At 36.3% G+C, this 13,288-nt stretch overlaps 1 pseudogene; it reads right to left on the reverse strand.

Moving 5' to 3' along the window:
- Positions 1 to 7,965: 7,965 nt before the first annotated feature.
- LOC111738788 lies at positions 7,966 to 8,084 on the reverse strand (annotated as a pseudogene).
- Positions 8,085 to 13,288: the final 5,204 nt, after the last annotated feature.

Below are 13,288 nucleotides of genomic sequence, written 5' to 3' on the forward strand. Positions count from 1 at the left end.
AATTGCATTATCACTTTCCCCCACATTTGATACTATTTTCAAAATTTTAACCTCTAGCTATGTAATAAATCACAATATGTTATTGTCATTTTTTGCTTTAAACAGTCAATGGCATTTAAAGAAGGTAAGAAAAAAATAGACTATTTAGATATTTACCATTTCCAGTGCTCTTGTATCCTAACTGTAGATCCAAATTTTATCTAGTGTCATGTAGCTTGAGAAAGTTTCATCATTTCTTATAGTAAAGATCCACTGGCAACATATTTTATCAGCTTTTTATTTCAAGATAGATTTATTTCACCTAAATTTTGAAAGATGTTTCTGCCAAATATAGAATTCTTTATTGGCAAGGACTTTTTTTTTTCTTTCAGCATTTTAAAGATTCTGTCGCATTGTCTTCTGGATTCTGCTCTTTCTTACGAGAAGTAAGCCATCATTATTTTGTTGTTCCCTTTATAGAATGAGTCTTTTCAAACTCTGGATACTTTTAAGATTTTTTTTTTCTTCATCTTGTTTTTAAAAGTTTTTATGATGTTACCAGGTGTGGTTTTGTTTGTTTTTATTCTGCTTCGGGTTCACTGAACTTCCTGGATCTGTGCATTACTGATTCTGATTGATTTTAGGAAAATTTTGGTCCTTATTTCTTCAAATATAATATTCTTCCTGATTCTTTCTCTCTTTTCCTTTTGAGACTCCGAATTACATGTGTGTTAGACTGCTTGATATTCTTTCACAGGCAGATCAGGTTCTGTTTATTTAAATAAATATTTTCTTCTTCTCTGCTTTAGTTTGGATAACTTCTATGATATGTCTTCAAATTCACTAATCTTTTTTTCTTTTAATGTCATACAGTGAATTTAAAAATTTTGAATATTGTTTTTTAGTTCTAACATTTCCATTTGGTCCTTTTCTTTCTTCCTGAAATTTTCTACAAATTCCATATATCTCCTAAGATTTCCTGTCTCCTCAGTCAATTAATATTTAAAAAATATAAGAAAAGAAAAAAGATTACTTAGATATTTACCATTTCCAGTGCTCTTCTTTTCTAACTACAGATCCAAATTTTATCTTGTGTCATTTATCCTAAGAAAGTCTCATCATTTCTTATAGCCTATCCATTTAGCCATTTCACTTTCAGAGTATACTCTTTGGGATGAGAACTTGAGAACTGAAGATGCCATTTATAAAGAGAAGCTGTGCACTCTAATGTCTGCTAATTGACCCAGTAGTAAAATGGGCTAGTTACATCTGCCCTTGTTGCTTCTAAAGAAGAAAAGTCTCTCCTGAGGAGCGAATGGTGAATGGATCTTCATAGAATCCACCCATCCCAAAGCTGGAGGGAAAACTCATTTTTTTTTTTTTTCTCTGCAATGAGTTGTAGAGTTTACCAAAACAACAAGACAGGACTAGGTGACTTTAAATTCTGTGCAAGAACCAATGGATCAGTTTCTGGTGGAACTCATTTATGAGCAAACTAATGCAGCAGTCCCCAACCTTTTTGGCACCAGGGACTGGTGCTCCTATCGAGACTCTAGAGCCTGATGATCTAAGGTGGAGCTGAGATGGTGATGCTAGCACTGAGGAGCGGCTGCAAATACAGATGAAGCTGGCTCACTCAGTCACTACTTGCCTTCTGCTGTGCACCTTAGTTCCTAACAGGCCAGGCTGGTACCAGTCCGCTGCCTGGGGGTTGGGGACCCTTGAACTAAAGGAAGAGTTTGTGTTCTTTGTATGTAGAGAGAGGAGGCTGAAACTCTTGTTAAGCTTCAAAAATTAGATATTCCAGATTTCCACTGCCTCCTCTTTGATTTACTAAGATGGACAATTCCTCATATATGCCATCCGGTTTATGCTTAACCGCTCAAGTGGCAGCTGCAGGCAGCTTTTCTAATTATCTCCTGCTGAACACAACCAATTGACCATGGACAGTTGTCAGTTAGGAAGAACTTGTGCCCCTAATGAGAAGGCACAGCTAAATGTTACTCTGATTATCTAATTGAAGCATCTTTATTATACCCTAAGCAGCCATGTAATTTAGTTGTGACAGAAGAGGGGAAAAAATGAATAGAATATTTCGATGGGCCAAAATAATTTCAACGTACAGACACATGAATTTGCTCATGAAATGAGGTCTTACTGGAAAGAGATATACCAATATATTAATAGAGGTTACTTCTTGGTGGTTTGTCTGTGGATAGTTTTTATTTTTTTATTTGTGTTTCCCTGTACTTCTATATTCTAAAAAATAATATAAATTACTTTTGGGCTCAGATTTTTTAAAAATGAGGGATATGGTAACCCAGCTCTTAGTGTCCAGCTTTCAGCATAGAGTCAAGGCTCAAAGCCCTGCTTCAGAAAGTCATAGACCATCTCTAAAGACTAGGACTTTTAAAAAATTTAAACAGACCTAGAAAAATTCCTCTGAAACCTAATTAGTCAAGTTTCTCATAACTATCAAGGACAGGATATATAATTTTCCATTTAAATCCAACATGTGGTAGACATCTAATAAACATCTGACAAATGCATGAAAAAAAAATGAATGAGTGAATGAATAAAGTATTTTGTTAGGAGTTTTTCAATTGCAAGTTTCTGAAAACTAAATATAAATGGGGCATTAGTGATCACTGGACCCAGAAAGATAAGGGTCAAGCTGAATCCAGAACATTTTTCTTTTGCTTAGCTGCACATGGATTGGCTTCAGAGTCCCTCTGGCTCCTTTACAGGTTCATCACATGAACGTGACCCTAGACAGCTCTGGGATTACATTCTTAGAGCTTTTAATTCAAAAATAAAAGAAGAATTTTGCTTCCAATCTGGTAATTCCAGGTAAGTCTCTAACTAGACCATCACAAGTCATAGCCCACTCTCGTAGCCAGTATGGGTGAGCACTGTGACTGACAACCCCACCAAACCCCAATGGAGCTGGGAAGACTCTCTCAGAGGAAGAGAGTGGGAGGTGCACATACCAGGAGATGCAAGGATGAAGACAAATCAGGCAGACAAAGCCAACAAGTCCTCTAGAGAGAAGTATTATTAATAATGAAAATGACAACATTGATAGTAACTGCAGTTTATTATATGCAGATATCATCTGAGCCCTTCACACCATTTATCTCAAAGTTATCCACAACCCTGCATGTACTAAGGATTATACCTATTAAGTAACTGAACCAAAGGCAAATGACAGACAACAAAGAGGCTAAAACTTAATGGAGTCCAAGGGAAAGAGTACAAACACATTGAGATACTTTAAACTTAGTAAATGGGGATTAGTGATCACTTGACCTTTTTCTTTCTTTCTTTCTTTTTTTTTTTTCAGAAAAAGGCAAGAAAGTCATCTATGAACAAAATTTAGGGCTATGTTGCTGACATACATTTTAATTTATAATTTGTGGCTTCATGGTGACTTTGGCAACCAAACATTCCAGTTTTTCATGTAAATTCATTCTTTTCAAGTTAAGGTGAGTTATTAATCATCTAACCAAACTTAATTTTATGGTTTTAAAAAATATAACTAAACTAATTTTCGTTCAAGTAAATTCAGAAATAAATTTTTAAAAAGCACTTAACTAGGCATGTGTCCTTGTTTAGGGTTTGGGAAACAATGACAATATATGACTTACATTTTAAAAATATATATTTGTATAAGGCCAATCATAGAAAGGTAGTATACATAGTGTTTCAGAGCATGGGATCTGGAGCCAGAGCTGTGTTCGAATCTAGACTTCTGAAGCTATCTTATTAGCCGCAACTGCCTGGACACATTACCTAAGTCTTCGGTGCTCTGCTCTCCTCATATATGGAATGGAGGTAAGGATAGGTTCTCTTTCGCAGCATTGCTTTGTGGATTAAAACGCTTTAATCCATCAAAGGGGTTAGAACAATGCCTGGCTTAATAAATAACAACTCTTAAATTTATTAGTACTCTGTTTACATTTTTTCAGGGGCTTTTTGCAGTCTCCTCATAAGAATTGTTTTGTTTCTGTTGTTTTGTTTTGTTTTGTTTTGTTTTTGTTACAGATCCACATCGGAGAGCAAAGGTAGCTGCGCCGCTGTCCTCATTAGTGAGATAGCGTTCATTCCCTGATTCACAGCTGCCATGGGGTATTGGGGAAATCATTTCATGGGTCTAGGTTGCTGAGGAATTGAGTGTCCATCCAAATAGCAACTAGTTGACTCTTTCATATTCCACAGTGGTGCAATCTCCAGTTGCCACTGATGCTCAGTGAGAAGAAGAAAGATGCCTATGGCAAGGACATTGCCAATGTCAGGAGTAAGAGAGAGAAGCAGGGCTGAGTCTTCAGGCCAGAGCGTTTACCGCATCAAAGAAATGAGGTGGCAGTTGGATAACTACTTCTGTTAAATCAAAAACTTAAAGTATAAGGCACCCTCAGACCTATAATAAATCACCAAGATGGCAGATTGAATTTAAACTTTGCATATTTCAAGTTAATCATGTGAGAATATTAATGTCTGAATAATGAAAACTTATTATTTAATTGCATCTGCACTTGCTTTTCAGTTACTTATTAAAAAGATAAGGTCAGTACTTTCTTCAGCTTTGCCTTCTACTGTTAGCTGAAAGTCCTCTGAGATCAGAGATTCAGAAGAAGAAATGACTAGAAGTAATGAACCAATACATATTTCTTCCTGTATGCTGGCAGCATTTTCAGGTTGTCGATTTTGAATAATGTAGAGCATATGCAGACATTTACCTGCATCAAGATGTGTCTAGAAACCAGAGAGAGTGGTGATAAAGTTGAAAACATTCCCATCAGAGAGTAAATATCTAGTTCCAGCATGTGTTTAGGTATCAAGCTTATTCTTCCACTGGTCTTACTAGGTTTAATGGGCTGATTTCTGTATGCTTCCCCAAAACTTTGAGGTGGAAATATGATCATCCTAAATTTACTACCTACTTTATCATTCTATGAAATTTTGCTTTATTGACTTTTGAGGAAAGAATTGGGTACTGATATACAAAGGACCGTTCAGGGACATAAAAGCCAGAAAAAAGATAAATTTACATTTTAAAAAAAGAAAAATCTAAAACATCTTTTGCTTTGAATTTTTTTCCCTTGAGATTAATATCCACGCTTTATAAATATTCACTCAAGGCTCTTTTGATATTTAGCCTGTGTGAAGATTCTAAAACAACAAGTTGGAAATTCGAAATCTCTTCTATGAATGAAAAGGCTTCATTGTTCTCAAAGCATCCACAAAATACATCTTTGAATCTTTTCACACTTTTTTTTCCCTCTAACTTGGCCTGGGCCCCACTTCTCACCCACTCCTGAGAAATAGAGTTCATTCAGCAATCCACATGCTGATAGCACTGAACTAGGGGTGTGGATGGAGACAAAACGAAGGAAGGGAAATTTCCTGTGTTTATAATGTTTATCTTCTAAGATTGAAAAAGCTAAGTTTTTTTCTTTTTTTTTAAAATATACTGCTCAAAATATTAGTTAAAGGAATTTTGGAAGATTTTGGAGGAGTCAAGATAAGAGCATTTATTTTATAGTTTTATAAAAATATTTCAATGATAAAATTTTAGATTAAAAAAGTTATAAATATCAGTGTTGGACCATGTTTGAATTTTTATATGCTCATAACCAATATTTTTCCCTGTACTATTTCATCCAAACATTAAAAATCATGACTTAGGTTTCCGATGGGTTAAAAATATGTTCTGACTAAGGTTTAGCCCTGAATTCCACCACATGCTTTTGTATGACTAATGCCACCTCACCTCAAATTGAAGCATGAGAAATTTGCAATTCCCTCAAAGGATTGTAAATGAGCTCGTTGTCAAGCTGCCAAAGTAAATTAACAAGATTTAAATTTTGCCATAATATCTATCAGAAATTCAAATGACTAGTAATTAAAGCAGTCCTTGCTTTCTTATGACACATGCAGCATGACAAAACAGTCCTAATATGTCACCTCTCTGCTTCTGCCTTTTTTTATATCTCTGGGCACCAGGTGGCTTATTCTGTAGAGTGTCTTACAGTCTATAAAATTCTAAGTGTAAAATAGAAATAAAACACAATAAATATTTTATGGTATGGGTGAATCTATGTTCTCTAAAGCCATGCTGTAACTTTGAGTTTTATAAGAATAGTATTTTCTATAATAAATAGTTTGTTGCCCTCCTTTCTGCATTAGTGCATCAAGGAGTTGCAGCTTCCGAATGGATGTAGAAGTAAAGGTAGGGGCGGCACTCTGGATGTAATGGGGGTGTTGCTCATTTCAGAGCTAATGGCTTAACCAAGTACTGAATCTCTTTTCTTAGCCATTCAGATGTCTCTCCAATAGTCCTTCTAACATAAAAAAAAACAAAAACAAAAACAAAAAAACTGAACATTTACAATATTAGAAATAGATGAACACCGTAAGTAAAATCCAGTTTATAGTTGTCTCTTTGGCTACTGAGTCTCTGGGTGATCTTATTATTCTTGTGCTGTGACTTTTGGGTGATAAGACTGTATAAAAGAAATTCATAATAATTACTCAATGATTTGAAACAAGATTCATTACTATTATGTTCATGTTGCATTTTTAGACATTATGAAATGGCATAATTTTTCATTTGCTAAGGCCAAGACTTGATGCTAAAGGTCACAGTGTAAAATACTTTTAACATCATAGAAATTAGAATTCGTAAAGGATGTGAAGCGGGGAAAATCTTGTGGATATTGCACAAGGATTATCAACACTGCCAGTAGCTCGGGTCGTGTCCTAGACCCAATATTTGACTCCAACAATTCCGGGAAGCTGAGAAGGCTGAAGAAAAATGATAACATGTGAAGTGCATATTATTTCTGCTTCTATTGATACTCATATTATATATGATGTGGTTTTAGTTTAATTGATGTGACAGTAACTATCATAGTTAATCAAATATAATGTTTGTTCAGTTCTTGTCCTGAAAAAATTCATCTTTCAGTTTAAAGCTTCTACACTGATCTTTGCTTTCAAAAAATTTTTTTAATATTTCTTTTCAGCTAGTTTAAACACATTAAAATACCTTTTTCATAATTTTAAGGTAGACTTGAAATCATTCTGAGCTCAGAATAGACTATATGTTTAAACTACTTGTTAAGGAAAACTGACCTGATGGAATCTGTAACAGTTGTGTATCTTTCTGTGTATTTTCAACATGAATGCATGGTTTAACTGTTTGTTCATCACAATCCAGTTTTTCATGTATAATTTGTATGTGCCAATTAATGGAAGGAATTTAAACAAGAAGAAATTAGATGATAATCTGCCACTGCCACCATGTCTGCAGTCACATACTAAAGAGCTGTGCTGATTCTTGTGACTCTATCACCTGTGTACTTCTTCAAGGAACCGGGGAATAATAGATTTGCCGAATGGTCCCAGATAGACATGTAGCCTGAGAAGCTGGTTTGTAATTGTGTCTACAGTTCTACATTTGTAAGATGACGGCCATCCCATTTGCCCTCCACTCAAACCTCACCGGGTCTTTTTACCCCTGAACTCTTAAGACCATTATGGTCTGCACAACTCCTCTGGATTCTTCATTATGCAGTGCTTTGCATTATTATTTAACTGGTGTATTAAAATTTTCCTTTTCAACTAAAATTTCAGTTCCTTGTTGAAGTCAGGGGCAGCATCTTATAAACTCTTGTTATCTCTCATCTATCAGGCATTCAATAAATATTTGTTGAGCTAAACAGAACTGAATGCAATTGGCTACATATAAAAATGTTCCTGGGAATCAAAGTATTCAAATTCATTTTATTTTCTGGCTAAGTCAAGAAATTATTTTGTTTGTTTCGAACCTCATTAACCTTGATTTGCTAACATATATCTGAAGAGGTTTATTTGTTTGTTTGTTTTTTGTTTTTTTGTTTTTTTAGGCAAGGCAAGCCTTGGTTGACCTCACAGATTGCAAGGACCTTGTCAGCTTACAATCCCTTATTTTTTAATTTTTTATGCCTACAGCACCTGGTCTTCCTAGGTGGTCTCCCATCCAAGTACTAACCAGGCTCAACCCTGCTTAGCTTCTGAGATCAGATGGGATTGGGCTTGTTCAGGGTGGCATGGCCGTAGATGAAGAGTTCTTAAAGAAAGGAGAAAACATATGCTATGTTAATCAGGATACAAAATTGTAGATACTGTATCATTTTAACGAATTGTCAGCTAAGAAGTACCATCTAGTTTCTCTCCATGTTTGTGCAAGGTCACTTTTATTGGACATTTGCTTTGGCCTTCAGAAGTTCTCACGGATGAGAGCTGCATATTTAAGAAGCATTATGCTCCTAGTTCTAGTTCTTGGAGTTGAAGTCAGGTTTGAATCCTGGTCCTGCCTCTTACCAGCTGTATGAGTTTGGGCAAGTCTTGCAATCTGGTTAAGCCTGCTGCTTCATCTGTGAGGGGCTTCAGTGAAGTTCAGCTGAGATCATTCACATGAGAGTCCTGTCACCAGAGCTGACCAGGACTCAGTACTATAGGAGTGTGTAGCTATTGGGTCTCAGTCACAACTCAAGTGTGAAGAAAGTAGCATTTAAAATTTTTCTACAACTCAATTTTTGACTCTAGGCCTCAATTTCCCTGGACTAAATTGTATATTTTTATATAGTAGTTCCTCCTTACTTTCAGTTTTGCTTTCTGCAGGTAAAGTTACCAGTGGTCAACCATGGTTCAAAAATGTTAAGCGGGAAATTCCAGAAATAAACAATTCATACGTTTTAAATTTCCCATCGTCCTGAGAAGTGTGATAAGGTCTCGTGATGTCTCACCCAGGATGTGAATCACCCCCTTGTGCATTGTCTTCACAGCTGTAGACACTCCTGCCTGTTAGTCATGTAGTAGCCGCCATCTTGGTTGTCAGATCAACTGTGATGGTGTCGCAGAGCTTGTGTTCAAGTAATACTTATTAAACTTAATAATGGCCCCAAAATGCAGGAACAGTGATGCTGACAGTTTGGAGAAGCCGTAAAATGCCTGTTACTTATGGTCAGAAGGTCAGTAGTAGCCTCATGCTACATCACAATGCCTGTGCTTTTTACCTCACTTTATTCATCATGAAGGCATCGTATCATCTCACATCAGCACAGGAAGAAGGGTGAGTACAGAATAAGGTATTTGAGAGAGAGACAACATTCACATAAATTTTATTACAGTATATTATTATAATTGTTCTATTTAATATTGTAGTTAATATCTTACTGAGTCTAAGTTATAAATTAAACTTTATCGTAGGTATTATGTATAGGAAAAACATAATATATGTAGGGTTTGGTACTGTCCCCAGTTTTGGGCATCCACTGGGGATCGCAGATTATGTAGGACTACTGCATAGGGACAATGGGGTGGCAGTCATAGGAAAAGGAGTATTCTTGGTCATTTTTCATACATGTCACTATCTTTGTCTACTTGGCTCTTTGAATCTAGAGGCTCTCTCAGCTTCCTCTGCCACACCAGTGCTCTGAGAATCTTTTGTGAGGCAACCCATCTTACAGGTAAACACAGCCACACCTCTCTCTGACATCTCTTGCCCTTCAAGGTGGGTCAGAGAGCTTGATGCAAGTTCCAGTGTTTCTCAGACCTCCCCAGAGCCTTCCTTTTCTTTTTTTTTTTTTTTACCTCTTGTATTCTCCCCCTAAATATTTTGTTGGTACCCACAGATAACTCTCCTCTGTTTAGTGTCTATGGACATTTCAGTATTTTAAGGGATAAGGTTTCTGCAAAGGAAAAATGAGGAATACTTGTAGGCCAGTTCCGCTTTGTTTAAATCACGTAAGTTTCTAGAGGCAATGAGTGGTCAACCAGCTAACTGGTGGAATGAATGGCGGAAAGAGAAAAGGGAAGATATAAGAGAACAACAAAATGAAATTAATGTCTTCAAGTATTATATATCCATGGTAGATTTGATAAAAACATCAGAACTGTAATACTAGTTAACATTTTATATAGCTCTGCTGTGGTGGTTTCAGAAATATGTCCACAAATTCATTGATACTCCTACTCTCAAAAGGTAGAAGTTAATCCACCCCCCCCTCCCACCCCCATGCCTTGAGTATGGGCTGGCTTTAGTGACTGGCATCTAATATATAGAATATGGCAGAAGTGTTGAAATGTCCTTTCCAAAGTCAGGTCATAAAAAGACTGAGACTTCTGTCTTGGGTTCTTCTCCATCTCCCACTCCCGTCCTCTTCCCCTCCCCTCCTCTTCCCTTCCTCTTTGGGTCGCTTGCTCTGGGGGAAGCTGGCTTCCATGTTATGAGCTGTCCTGTGGAGCAGCCCACTGAGGTGGAACTGAGGGAAGCCTCTGACCGACAAGCTGTTAGGAACTGAGGCCTGTCAACAATGGTGCGAGTGAGATTTGGAAGATCTTTTAGCCCCAGTTGAACTAGCAGATGACTGTAGCTCTTCCTGATTGCAATTTCATGAGAGACCACCCAGTTACATACCTATATAAAGCAAATTGAAACCACATGTAACAATTGAAGTACTATATAATTTTAATGGATGAAATAATTAATAGTAGAAAAGAAGTCATTTCCATTTCAGTTCTATTGAAGAGGCCATTTTTATGACAACATATTGAAAAATCGCAGTATGAAAATAAGTTAAAATGGAAGGAAAAAATGATGTGGACGTTTTTATCATTCTATAAACTTGGTTTAAGTGAGATGCCTGCATTACCCTGCCCAGAACCAACAGCAGTGTGTGTGGAGTGTAAAGAACGCTACCCATTAAAACTGCATCTGTCCACAATTAGCATTATTATAACCCTAGTCTAGAGTTACTAAATTTGTTTTTCTCTGTAATCTGATGTTTGTAATCTAAAACATAAGCGCTGTAACTTTGAAGCAATTTGAACAATACATTGTTAGAAAAATTACCCTTAAAAGTGTGATTTATGGAGGAGCATACTGGTACAAGCAGCCACAATTATCTCTGTTGTCATAGTAACTTGCAGTTTGAGCTTAGCCCAATGTGTTCAAGTAATGGGATACTAGAGAAACGTTGGCAGTATTGGAACACAGAAAGACATATATGTAACCCTTAACATGCAGTAACCTTGAAATAAAACTTACAATAAGCATTTTAAAAAGCAAGAGGCATTTAGTTTTGAAAATGCAGCACTATCACTTCAACTGAAAATTACTGAGAACTTATATGTGGTCTTTTGTATCACAAGAAATATTAATTTCTGCTTTTTCTAGAAGTTAAGCATTGGAGATAATTCCCTAAGTTTATGTTTCATGTCTAAAATGATGATTTCTATTTTTTCATTGGGAATATTGTTAAAGAAATAAATTTGAAATAATAATTTCATTAAAGATCATGAAAAAAATAGAAATGGGATCATTACTTTGACAAATAAAATAAAATTAACATTTTACACTCTTCTAAAATTTCAGCACAACTTATGCCATATGCTTGTGGTTATATGCACATACAACCAAAGGGCTTGGAACTGTAACAGAGTCAGTCCAGAATATTTTATGTGTAGTCTTTAGTTCAGATTTTATTAGTAGAGGTGTCATGTAGAAGTTCACTCTAAAGCTATATTCCAGAGACCTTAAAATAATCACTTGGCAGTAAAAATATTACCTTCGTGACCATCTTGCTATTCTTTGCATATGTGATATGGCATATGAGTAGGGCAAGTTAAGATTGAAAGTTTTAATGCTCAGTCCTGTATTTATGTTATTGTAACTGAAGGACATCAAAATATTTCACCCCAAAATATACCATTTTGGCATAAGAATTATTTTGAGCTGAAGACATTTGAGATTTAACAGTTGCAGAAAGAAGCCTTCTTGCAGCTGTCCTCATCTGACTAAAAGCAAAAACTCCTGAGAAATAAGAACTTCCATAACCCCCTTTTTTATGGAAAGTTTTGCGTTCATAAAGAAGAGGGGAAGTTGGCACCAAGATGGACCTGCACCCACAAACTTTCTTAACATGGCCCTCATCTTCCTTTAATTTCTTTCATTCACAGTTTGAAGCCCCTAGAAGCCTAAAAATCCTGTTCCTTTGTTTTGTCACATCTCCTAAATTTATTACTTGTTGTTAAAAATTATATATAGGCTCTCAGGCCTATTCGCTGCTTTGGGTCTTCGGTTCTTTTCCAGGTTTAGCCTCTAAAGCATGTAAAAATTAACATCAAATAAAATTTGTATGCCTTTTCTTCTGACAATCCATTTTTTGTCAGTCTAATTTGCAGGGCCCCAGGTAATCAACCTAAGAAGGTAGAGGAAAAGTTTTATTTTTTTCCCTGTATAATTGACAACCCATACCCCCAATTTTCTCCTTTCTGGGACATCTGAGAGTTGGTACTGGGATGAAGATGTCAGATTTGAGTTCAAAAGTGTGGGAATTGGAGTACAGAGAGAGGAGAAATGGCAAATGAGATAGAGACTGGGTAAAATAGAGGCCCAGTTGCTCCCCCACCTACTCCCACTCTATTGTGTTTTAGGTTTAACTCTCAGAGAATGTGGAAAAGTCAGATTCAGAGAGGCGTTAGTTAGATAAAAAATGTCTTTTTCTTTCAGGCCTTTCAATTCCTGAGATAACCAGCAGAAACATGTCATTGCGAAGAGAGATTCCGTAGGCAATTCCCTCCTGATCCTGAATCTGGGATTAATCTCCCCCAGTCCTGGAAGTGTGGTCTCTCCTTAGGGCAGGCCTAGAAGGAAGTTACAGTAGGCATTTCTTGCCTCTTCCTGCCCCCCACTCTCTTTTCAAAAAGGACCTTAGAACACACCAGTGTCCCTATTTTTTTTAGAATTCACACATAATCTGTCCTTCAAATCCGATCATGTATAAAACATAAGTTCCTTTATCTCTCTCTTCAATGCAGTCTCTTCATTACAACATCAGCAGCAAGGATAGTGAGATCAGACATCAGCCACTACTGTCATTTAATGAGTGTCAATTAAGTGCCAAATAATGCCATAGATGTTTTATAGGCATCCATCTGACATAATTCTCTCAATGATTTCATAGAGTAGGCATTATAACCCTTATTTGTTGAGTAAGATATCCAGGCCTGATGAAACTAAATAAACATTATACAGCTTCTCTGTTTTCTGAATTTAGCTTCTAAGTTGATTCTCTAATCATCCATATAGAAATCATAGCCCCTGGAGGGCTTATTCAGTTTTGAACTGCATTTAGTATTGAACAGCTTCATAGAACCAAACACATAATTTGGTTCATAGATACTCAATAGCTGTTTGCCAATTGATTATTACAGTTTGTACGTAGATGTAGTTTATCTGGCCTTATTTCTATAGTTGGTT

Source organism: Pteropus vampyrus, unplaced genomic scaffold (genome assembly GCF_000151845.1).
Source record: "Pteropus vampyrus isolate Shadow unplaced genomic scaffold, Pvam_2.0 Scaffold43, whole genome shotgun sequence".
Taxonomy (NCBI): Eukaryota; Metazoa; Chordata; class Mammalia; order Chiroptera; family Pteropodidae; genus Pteropus; species Pteropus vampyrus.